General features: G+C 34.4%; 1 long non-coding RNA gene across 3 annotated transcripts; it reads right to left on the reverse strand.

The window, feature by feature from the left end:
• Positions 1-729: 729 nt before the first annotated feature.
• LOC145046559 (uncharacterized) lies at positions 730-2,956 on the reverse strand. 3 transcript variants are annotated; one of them, XR_013682026.1, is made up of 4 exons: positions 2,653-2,956; positions 2,411-2,530; positions 2,139-2,318; positions 730-912 (listed from the first exon to the last, which is right to left on the reverse strand). It is a non-coding gene; the product is annotated as an uncharacterized LOC145046559 (long non-coding RNA). The 3 variants fall into 3 exon arrangements; XR_013682025.1 differs by having other exon boundaries at positions 2,139-2,212; positions 2,401-2,530; XR_013682027.1 differs by having other exon boundaries at positions 2,401-2,530.
• Positions 2,957-9,592: the final 6,636 nt, after the last annotated feature.

Raw genomic sequence — 9,592 nt, forward strand, 5'->3', positions numbered from 1 at the left:
ACTCACGATTTGGGATGAAAACCCGAAGATCCGTGAGAGAGAAATGGCTTTTCTCTTGTTGGAATTATCAATAATGAATTAATATGGCTCTAAATTATATATATAGCCTTGAGATTTTTGGCAGAAAATATTTTATTCCCGTAATGAACTCTAATGTAATAGAATTTTGGAATAACATTGTTGCACAAAACCCTAGTGCATCCACTCTCCTGATATCTCCTTAAGTGTAAATCCCGAAATACTCAAACTTATATAGAATAGTCTGAAAATTTACTGTGACTGTTATAACTTCTATTGACCTTATAAAGTTCATACAGAATGGAAATTTCGGGTTGTCACAATATTGGTATTCCCTTTCACTAAAAGCTTAAAATTTCCGAACATTGGCCCAAGGAAACCAAATGCTAACCTACAAAGAGTACTACTCACAATAATTGCTATAGCCTGAAAGCTGAAACCGGTGTAAACATCATGTTTGCAACCACTTTCATCACAGTTAGCATTCTCTCTTTATGGCTAGTTTATATAATTTACGATCTGTTTCAAGAGCATTGAGATATTAGGAAGAGTTGCATTAGTCATTTCCTTAAGGGAACAAACCACTTGAATTCTTTTGTCTTTGGTAAAAAGATTCTCGGCTTCTAAACATATTTGATATCCATTGAATGCCAAAACCTTAAATCATAAAACCAAAATAAAAGGACCAGAGTAGCTCTAAATTTAAAAGAAGATATCAAAAGGTACAAATGCATTACAACTTTCTCATAAATATGACAAAATGTTCACCAATAGGGTTCCATATGAATTTAAAAAGTGCAAGACAATTTGTTGTCAAATAAAAATTTCATTCACCTGGACGTATATATAATGGTTGAGAAGCATCATTTATGGTTCAATTCACTTTCACATGCCCTGCAAAAACAAACATCATGGTTAAAACGTACCATATGTATAACAACGTAGTTTGTTGCAAACGAATATTAAAACTTTCATGTTTCTACTTTAATACATAATCACAAAAAAAAAGTAAAAAAATAAATGTGTTCTCTTACAAACACAAAAAATAGAAACCTAAGTTTTTATCATAAAAAAGTTTACTGCATTTACTTTGCTACCAGATCACACATAAATTTTTTTGTTTTTGCTTTGCTACCATGTCCCTCACAAACCCCCAAAAAAATTGGTTTTACTTTGTCCTTAGATCACGCACAAAAGAAAATTTGAATAGGAAGAAGTTGTCAACTTGACTATCATAACTGCAATCTCCTAAGGCTTTTTCTAGTAATTTGATATTTTGAAGAAAACCATACAACTGGTGATTGAGGAATATCGCCTGGAAAAAGAATTTACAAAACTTCAAATACTAATTATAAGAATCAAGATCCCATCCAAACTCACAATTTCCTAAGAAGATTAATTTCTTAATCGCAATCAAGATTAATACAAATATAGATTGCTTTATGGAGTGGAATACCTGCTTCCCTGAACTTTAAAAAATAAAAAAATCGTATGTGCATTTCATCGAACACTTTATGTGCATACAAAGTTAAATACTTATTAAAAGAATCAATCATCAATCATATACTAATAAACTACATTGGTATTGGGATTTAATAGATAAATAAGATTAAATAATAAGGCAATACATATTCATCAATTTAACAATGAATTGCTGCAAAAGAATCCAAATTAGAATCATTGACATCAAACCTTTTATGTAATAGATTAATCCGTTATTACCTATTGATCAATTTTGGTTACTGTGGGTTGCAAAATATGCTCATGTTGGCACCTTTTTCATGAACCATTCAAGGAGTTTGATTATTCAAGAAATCAAGCACAAAGATAAAAATAACTTACAAATCCATTATAAAACTGAAAGATTGAAAAATAACTTATCAAAAGGAAATTCCACAAAAGAAGCATCTAAAAGCAGAAGCCATTTCAGACATATAAGGAATTAATTTTCATCTTTAGTAAACACAAACGAAAGATTTCATACATATAATATAGAGTAATAACTAATTTTTAAAACCTCAACTTTGAAAACAACGAAATAGAAGAATGAGCCCCACTCATCCATCCCCAAACATACATATTAAATGTGAAATCAAATAAGTCTAAGCCAGAAACGTTACCTATCGTTAGAGCTTAAAATTCAAGATTGGATATTGTAGTCTCTATCTCGTCCCTTTGAAGCTGCTTGTAAGGGCTATAAAAGTGAAGCATACAGACTCTTATTTTGAAAGATAGAATGACGTTAAGCAAAAGGTGTCTTGGGTTAAGAAAAAAGGGAAAAGAATAAGATCACTCGGTGACTGCAAAAATCATCAAAAATCCATGGCCACTGGAGTTCAGTCACTATCAACATAAAATCTATGAAAATGAAGAGTATTTTACCCAAACATACTGATGGATATGAGAATAAGGACGATAACAGCTCATAGAAACCCCCAACAACCAATCCACCATGCGGTTCTTCCCAAACACTCTTCATCTTCAATTACCGCTTCAAATCTATATCATAACCCTGGATATGTAAAAAAAAGGGCGAGATTTAGGGTAGATAATTAGGTATTCCAAAACTATATCTCGTTAATAAATATAAACCATATCAGAAACAACTACGATCAATAAAGGGTGGATGGAAACCTTGCGAATTGATCCTACCAATTTGAACATCCTTTCTGCACATAGGCGGTGGAATTACACAACAAAGATGTTGAGACTTGGTAGTTAAAGAAATCGTCAAATGAGGAGAGAGAGAGAGAGAGAGAGAGAGAGAGAGAGAGAGAGAGAGAGAGAAACATTGAAGAAGAAGAAGCGATGCTTTAGGGTTGAAATTTGAAAACCAAATCAATTTTACAGGATTTCATCCCTTAATTCTGGAAATTGGAGGCTGATTTATAGCATTAGAAGTTGGAAACTCTTAATTGTTTCCGACACCAGAGCCAGAACGAAGGCAGATATATATATATATATATATATATATATATATATATATATATATATATATATATATATATATATATATATATATATATATATAAAGAGGTAGAAAGGGTGCTTTTGGAACTTCACATTGAAGAGAATTGTTATCGAGAATATGAAAGCAATTATGATTTGAATGATCGAAAAGTAAGAACACCAAGAGTAAATATTAATCAGATATTATATTGATAAAGACCGATTACAAAGCTTAAGCAGAAAGAATACTCCAGTGAAAATTCCATTCTACTTCTATCCTCAGTCCCTATTTATAGAGAACCTGAGTGTACAAAAAATATACTAAGTCTATTACAATAAGCTTCACATAAAACTGACTTAGTAAAATAACTAAAAATGTGAAAACTAAACAAACACTCAATTCGACTTTTACAATTTAAAATCGACAATCTCCCCCTTTGTAAACAATCGAAGCTATTCAATCCTTAAGCCTTTGAATAGCTGAGTGAATTGTCTTTCGCACTTCTCCATACTAGGAGATCACCTTCTTGAGCTCCTTCTTGTCTCCTTCATTATTCTTCTTGCAATTGTTCATACGTACAATAAAGTACGTATATTGCGAAGAAGTATATCTTTCAACCTCTGAGACCTTAAACAAAAATTTCTTGGGCTTTCCCTTTGTATCTCTTCCTGAAAACACCAAGCCAAAAGGTTTCAAGCATATTTCCCCAACAACATAATTTGATAATGCTGACTGGGATAAGGTTTCTTCCCAGGGGACGTTCACTTCCCTTCTCAACGTATCTGCCAATTCTACATCTGTCAAAGCCAAACAATCGAAGTAATTGACAATAAATGTTTTGACATGTGCGAACCCAATTTTAAACACTTCAGTCTCTGATCTTCTGAGCTTATTCTCTTCCATATTTTTCAAAATGAGAGCCACTTGAATCAAATCATTGCAATTCATCAGAGGAAAGTCAGCTATTGTGAAATCATACTGACTGTTATCAGCTCGAATAACAAAATAACAAAAATTCTGAAGCATGTCTTCAAACTTCCCATCTTTCTTGATCGTTAACAACTTTTTGATCTTCATTAATGACCATACTTCATCTAGATTCTTCCCCAATACCGCATGAAATATGATTTTCAAGTTTGTGTAGTCATTAGGATTATCAAACTTCTGACTAATCTTGAATTGAGCTGTAATGAAGAGCATTTAGTTAATTGGAAAATCTAGCTGACAACTGTCTGAATTCGCAATATCATAACTTCTCTTTGGCTTCTTTTCGAATTCATACATTTCTCTTCCCACAATTTTTGACTCTATCGTTTCATAAGAATATAGCTTCGCAGGATCTCCTTTGTTCATTGTTGGAGGATCACTTGCCTTTTGCCTCATAATACTTTGGATTTGTCTCATTCTTTCCAATTCAGCCTCTACTTCAGCTCTCTTCTCCTCCTTCGGTTTTTCATACAAAATACCTTTTCCTTTACCCACATCATCAGCTGAAGGTTTTGCACTTGAACTGCCTCCTTCTTTTGATCCAATTACAATTCCCTTGAGAATTGGCCTTGTTGTTACTGTGGTTGAAGAAATTGGCATTGTGAGTATTGGAAGAGTAGATTTGAGTTGATTAGAAATGACTTTCCCCACATTTTTGGCATCATCCTCTTTATTTTACTCTTCTCTCCCCCTTGCACCCATGTGAAAGCATGTGGGGCTTTCTTTGGTAGTAAAGAGGTGAAGTTTGCGATAGGAGCCAGTGCCTTCTGAATTGCTTGTTCCAAAGTATTTACTTTGAGAGTCAAGAATTCAGGAGTAAGAATAGAGGAAGATGAAGATTGCGAAATCAAGGCCTTCAAGTCATTCATCATTTGAATCAACTGATCAAACTTCACCATATTTTATTTATGATTCGTATCAATAATAGGGGCAATAGAAAGTTTGTTGACATCTGAAACAATTGCATCAACCTGCTTCTGAATTTCAACCTGTTGAGAATGAATATCTTGAAGCTCCTTCGCAAGGTCAGTCTTCAACTCTTCAAGTTTGAAATTGACATCCTCCCAAACTTTCTTTACATCCTGCACAAACAGAACATGGCGTTCTTTTGCAACAGATTGTAAATCTTTGACAACTCCATTGAATGAGCTTCCTTGAGCTGTAATGCGAAGCTCATTATTCTTGTCTGTCTGAGCAACTTTATCCAATATACGCTTCTCAGCAGCCTTCAGCATAACATCAACCTCCATTGCTAAGATAGAAGACATTCTGCCAGAATCAGCTTGCGACTGAATAATGGCATTCAGCTTATGATTTAGGATTTTGAACTGGTTTCCTGTCATAAGCATATGATTAGGTATATCCTCCTCTGAATCAAAGTGAATATCTTCAAATACTCCTCCAAAAGCTCCTCCTTCTGTTTCATTATCAGATATCGATTGCGAAGGTTGAGGAGTTTCAGGTGATTGTGAAGGAAATAGGGTTGTAAATGGATTTTGTAGAGGATGATCAAAAATGGATGAGGTTGTAGATAGTGTAGTAGTGGAAAATGATACAGATGGTAAGGAAACAGGTAAGGTGACTGGTAGGATAATTGGTAGAGTAGTTTCAACACTTGTGATAAGTGACACCGTATCAGATACATTGACAACTCTATGAAAAATAGGTACATCCTCAGAAACTGATTTGGTAGTGATTATTTCAAGTGGTTGTGAAGAAATTTGCGAAATTTGAATGTTGGACACAGGTGGAACAGAAGTGATTACCGGTGAAGAAAGTAGCGGAGTGTCTGGAACCACCTCTTCATCGGAAGACTCATTGCAAATAATAAGCTTTCGCTTTTTCAACAATGTTTGTTTCATTTTCTTCGCAACATCATGAGCACGTTGCCTCTTAGATTCTGGAGAGACAGGAGCTGGAATATCACGAACTATTACCCCCTTACTACTCACTTCCATCTTGTGGAGCTTTTTCAATACCCCTGATTTTGAGGGTATTGTTTCCTTCTTCGATTTTGGAGAGGTTTCCTATGTCTGAACTTCCTCTTCTTGACCCTGTTTCGAAGATTGAGCAGGTGCATCATGCTTGGTAGCCTTCTTCTTCTTTGGGGTTTTAGCATCAACTTCTAATAAAATTCCAGTTTCCACAACTAGATCAAAAGTCTTCATGTAACGTATCAACACCTTGTGAGTTGATGATACTTTGCAAAGCATCGCATCTGTAATGCGAGCAACATGGGTAAAAATGTTTTCATCATCCTTCACCTCCTTAGGAAACTGATATAATGAAAATTCAGCCACATTAGCACCCTCTGGAACTTGAATTCCCTCTTTTTCATATATCTTTTCTAGAATAAGGCTCCAAAACCTTGCGCATGAAATTCCTTTTTCCGTATTCGTCTTTTCCAGACTCTTAACAAACTCCTTCCATAACTGAGTTGCATAATCCACATTAACATCATAATATAAGCCCATTACCATGGCATAAACTTCCATACACCCCCTATCAAGACCAACTGTTCGCCTGTTAAGCATCTGAGAAAAATACCAAAGAGAAAATTCCACATACACGGTAATCCCGACTTTCTGAAATTACTAATTTTCTCAAGTGTTGATTGATGACCCATTTCGTTGAGCATGTGGAGAATTTGAGAATTAATGGGTTTGAAAAATGGAGGGTTGTTAGGAATGTTCAAGAAATCGATGAATAGCTTCTTGGTAAGTTTAACCTTGTTGTTGTTGATCAAACTAAAAGTCAGAACATCAGTAGCATGGTTGTATGAAGCCGATGATGCTGCCAAAGACAACCAAGTCATCGAAACGGAGAAGAAATTGAACATTGCAGTAGAAAGAGGAGACCGTTTCAAGGCAACGATTAACATCTTTAATTTTTCTGGGTAGGATGAGACATTTGGATCAACTAGATAATTTGTGCTTTGGATCTTCATGAGTGATTGTGAGAGAACTTCATCAGTGTTTGATTGAGTGACATCCATTGTTAGGGTTTGAAAGAGATGAGATTGAAAGAGTTTGATGCTTTTTAGGAGTATGAGAATTTTGTTCGCGTAACCGTATACAATGATCTGGATCCCCCTTTTATACGTTACTCAAATCGATTTGAAATTAAAGCGGGATACATTTAATGTTATCTGATGTGGCACCTTGAAAATTGGACCATAACTGCAAAAGTTAGCTATGTGTGAAAAAGCAATTGTCACATCTCCTTGAAACCCGGACCGAATACCATTCGTCACGCATACACAGCCTGTCAATATCCGTTGTTGAATTGTAACCGTTAGAACCCTTTGCATGGAAGCAAGGCTCTTTCACTTTTGGAATGTAAAGTGAAGTCATATGCCAGATTTGCGAAATCATCAGCCTGAGTTGGTATTACTCAGAACCTCAAGGATTTCGTGAGTGCAGTGTTCCACAGAAATAAGATAAGAAACAATTAAATTTTTGTTTGGAATTCTGTGATGTCAAAAATTCATTTTGACACAAAGGTAGTTAAACCCAGGCAAATGTTGCTTCATTAATCATCAAGAGAGATGATCAACAGCTTGTGTATGTTCCCGTGAATTAGAATCGAATACTTTTTGATAAGTATCAAAGGGCTTCTTTTAAAAGATATTTTTGGGTTGGTTTCAAATTTCATTACATATCAACCTTAACATAAGGTGAGAAATTGTAAATGAAATTACTTGTATGACCAGTGTAGTCAGTGACAAGTTGGATTTTGAAAATATTTATTATGACTAGGAATTGCGAATAAAACTCACACAGAAATTATATTCATAAAAAAAATTTGTACTGGATCTTGTTGGGTAACAAACATCGTGGGTTGCGAATGTTTGATCAAGACCACACATGTGAATGGAATATGATTTGGAGTTTCAAAATTTTGGTACTAAAACAAAAGCTTCATTAAAATCTGGAACTATGTTCCCCGTCAATTCCTCAAGATTTATGATGTTTGGGTTTCACCTTCATCACGACTCATGATGTCAGATCCTTAACACAGAATGTTTGTATGTCTAAGTCTCGACTGGTTTGATCAAAGACCTCTCGGACATACGTCTTTGTGTGTAAATTGTGTAAAGAATTTAATGATGAAAAAGATTGGTTATAAGACCGAATGTACCTCTGTTATATATGGAACAAACAGAAAACTCTTAACTCATTTCAGAAGAGTAAGGTAGCTCTTTTGACTAATGCGAATATAAGCCTTATTGGGAAGAAATTTTCATGTGATAATTTCATTAAGGCTTTCCTTTCCTACACATAAAGTCATATGAGGCTTGAGACAACATGCAGCAGCATGCTTCTAGGGACATCCTAACTAATACAAAGTTGAAAGAAATAGTACCTTCCCATAGAAACATACAAGCATGACCTCTTCGCATTAAGCACTTGACTAACTAAAACACACAATCCTTAAAGAACAAGGTTAAAAAAATATTTTTGTGATTTTTGAATTTTTCAAAATTAAAAACATAAAAAAATAAAATCTTTTTGGATTTTTGATTTTACAAAATTAAAAACATAACAAAATAAAATCTTTTTGGATTTTTAATTTTTCAAAAACAAAAACTACAAAAGAAATCATAAACCTAACCTTAGTTATTATGACTGCAAATGCGAAGAAACGTGGATGCGAAGCCATGCGAAGCCTCTGTATGAACAGTAACATCTGAACAATTCTGACTCATAACCGCTGAATGACATTTTCATACTTGACATTTTGGAATTGAATTCGCATCAATCATCCCCAAACCTGCTAAAATTCTTACAAATGATTTTTCATCAAGAGGTTTAGTAAAAATATCAGCAAGTTGTTCAGTTGTTTTAACAAAGTGAATTTCAATATTCCCATCTTCCACATGATCTTTGATAAAATGATATCGAAGAGCAATGTGTTTTGTCTTTGAATGTTGTACTAGATTATGACAAGTGGGAATTGCACTTTGCGAATCAAAATACAAGGGAATCTTTTTCATGTTTATTGCATGGTCATGAAGTTGACTCTGAATCCAAATAATTTGCGAAGTGCAAGCAGCAGCAGCAATGTATTCAGCCTCAACATATGATATAGCAACACAAGTTTGCTTCTTCGATTGCCAACTTACCAATTTCCCATCCAATAGTTAACATCCACCACTCGTACTTTTCCTATCCAAAGTACATCCTCCTAGATCAGAATCTGAAAAAGCTTGAATGAATAATCTTGTTTTCGCAAGATACCAAAGTCCTAAAGAAATTGTTCTTTTAAGATAGCGAAAAATATTTTTCACTGTAGTCAAATGAGGTTCCCTGGGATTAGCTTCATATCTAGCACAATTACATACCTAAAACATAATATCAGGTCTACTTACAGTTAAGTACAATAAAGACCCTATCATGCTTCGATAAAGTGTTAAGTCAACAGCAGGAGCATCTAACGAAGGAGTTAGTCTTGTTCCCACTGCCATTGGTACTCACAACTTTGTGCTGCTGGTTATTCCAAACCTTTCAAGCAAGTTCTTTGTGTATTTTTGTTGATTATTTAAAATTCCATCGCTGTTCTGTCTTATATTCAAACCAAGAAAAGTATTGATTTTTCCCATCATACTCATTTCAAATTGACTTTTCATTAGATTTT

This window comes from Lactuca saligna, chromosome 5 (genome assembly GCF_052625555.1).
Source record: "Lactuca saligna cultivar CGN05327 chromosome 5, ASM5262555v1, whole genome shotgun sequence".
Taxonomy (NCBI): Eukaryota; Viridiplantae; Streptophyta; class Magnoliopsida; order Asterales; family Asteraceae; genus Lactuca; species Lactuca saligna.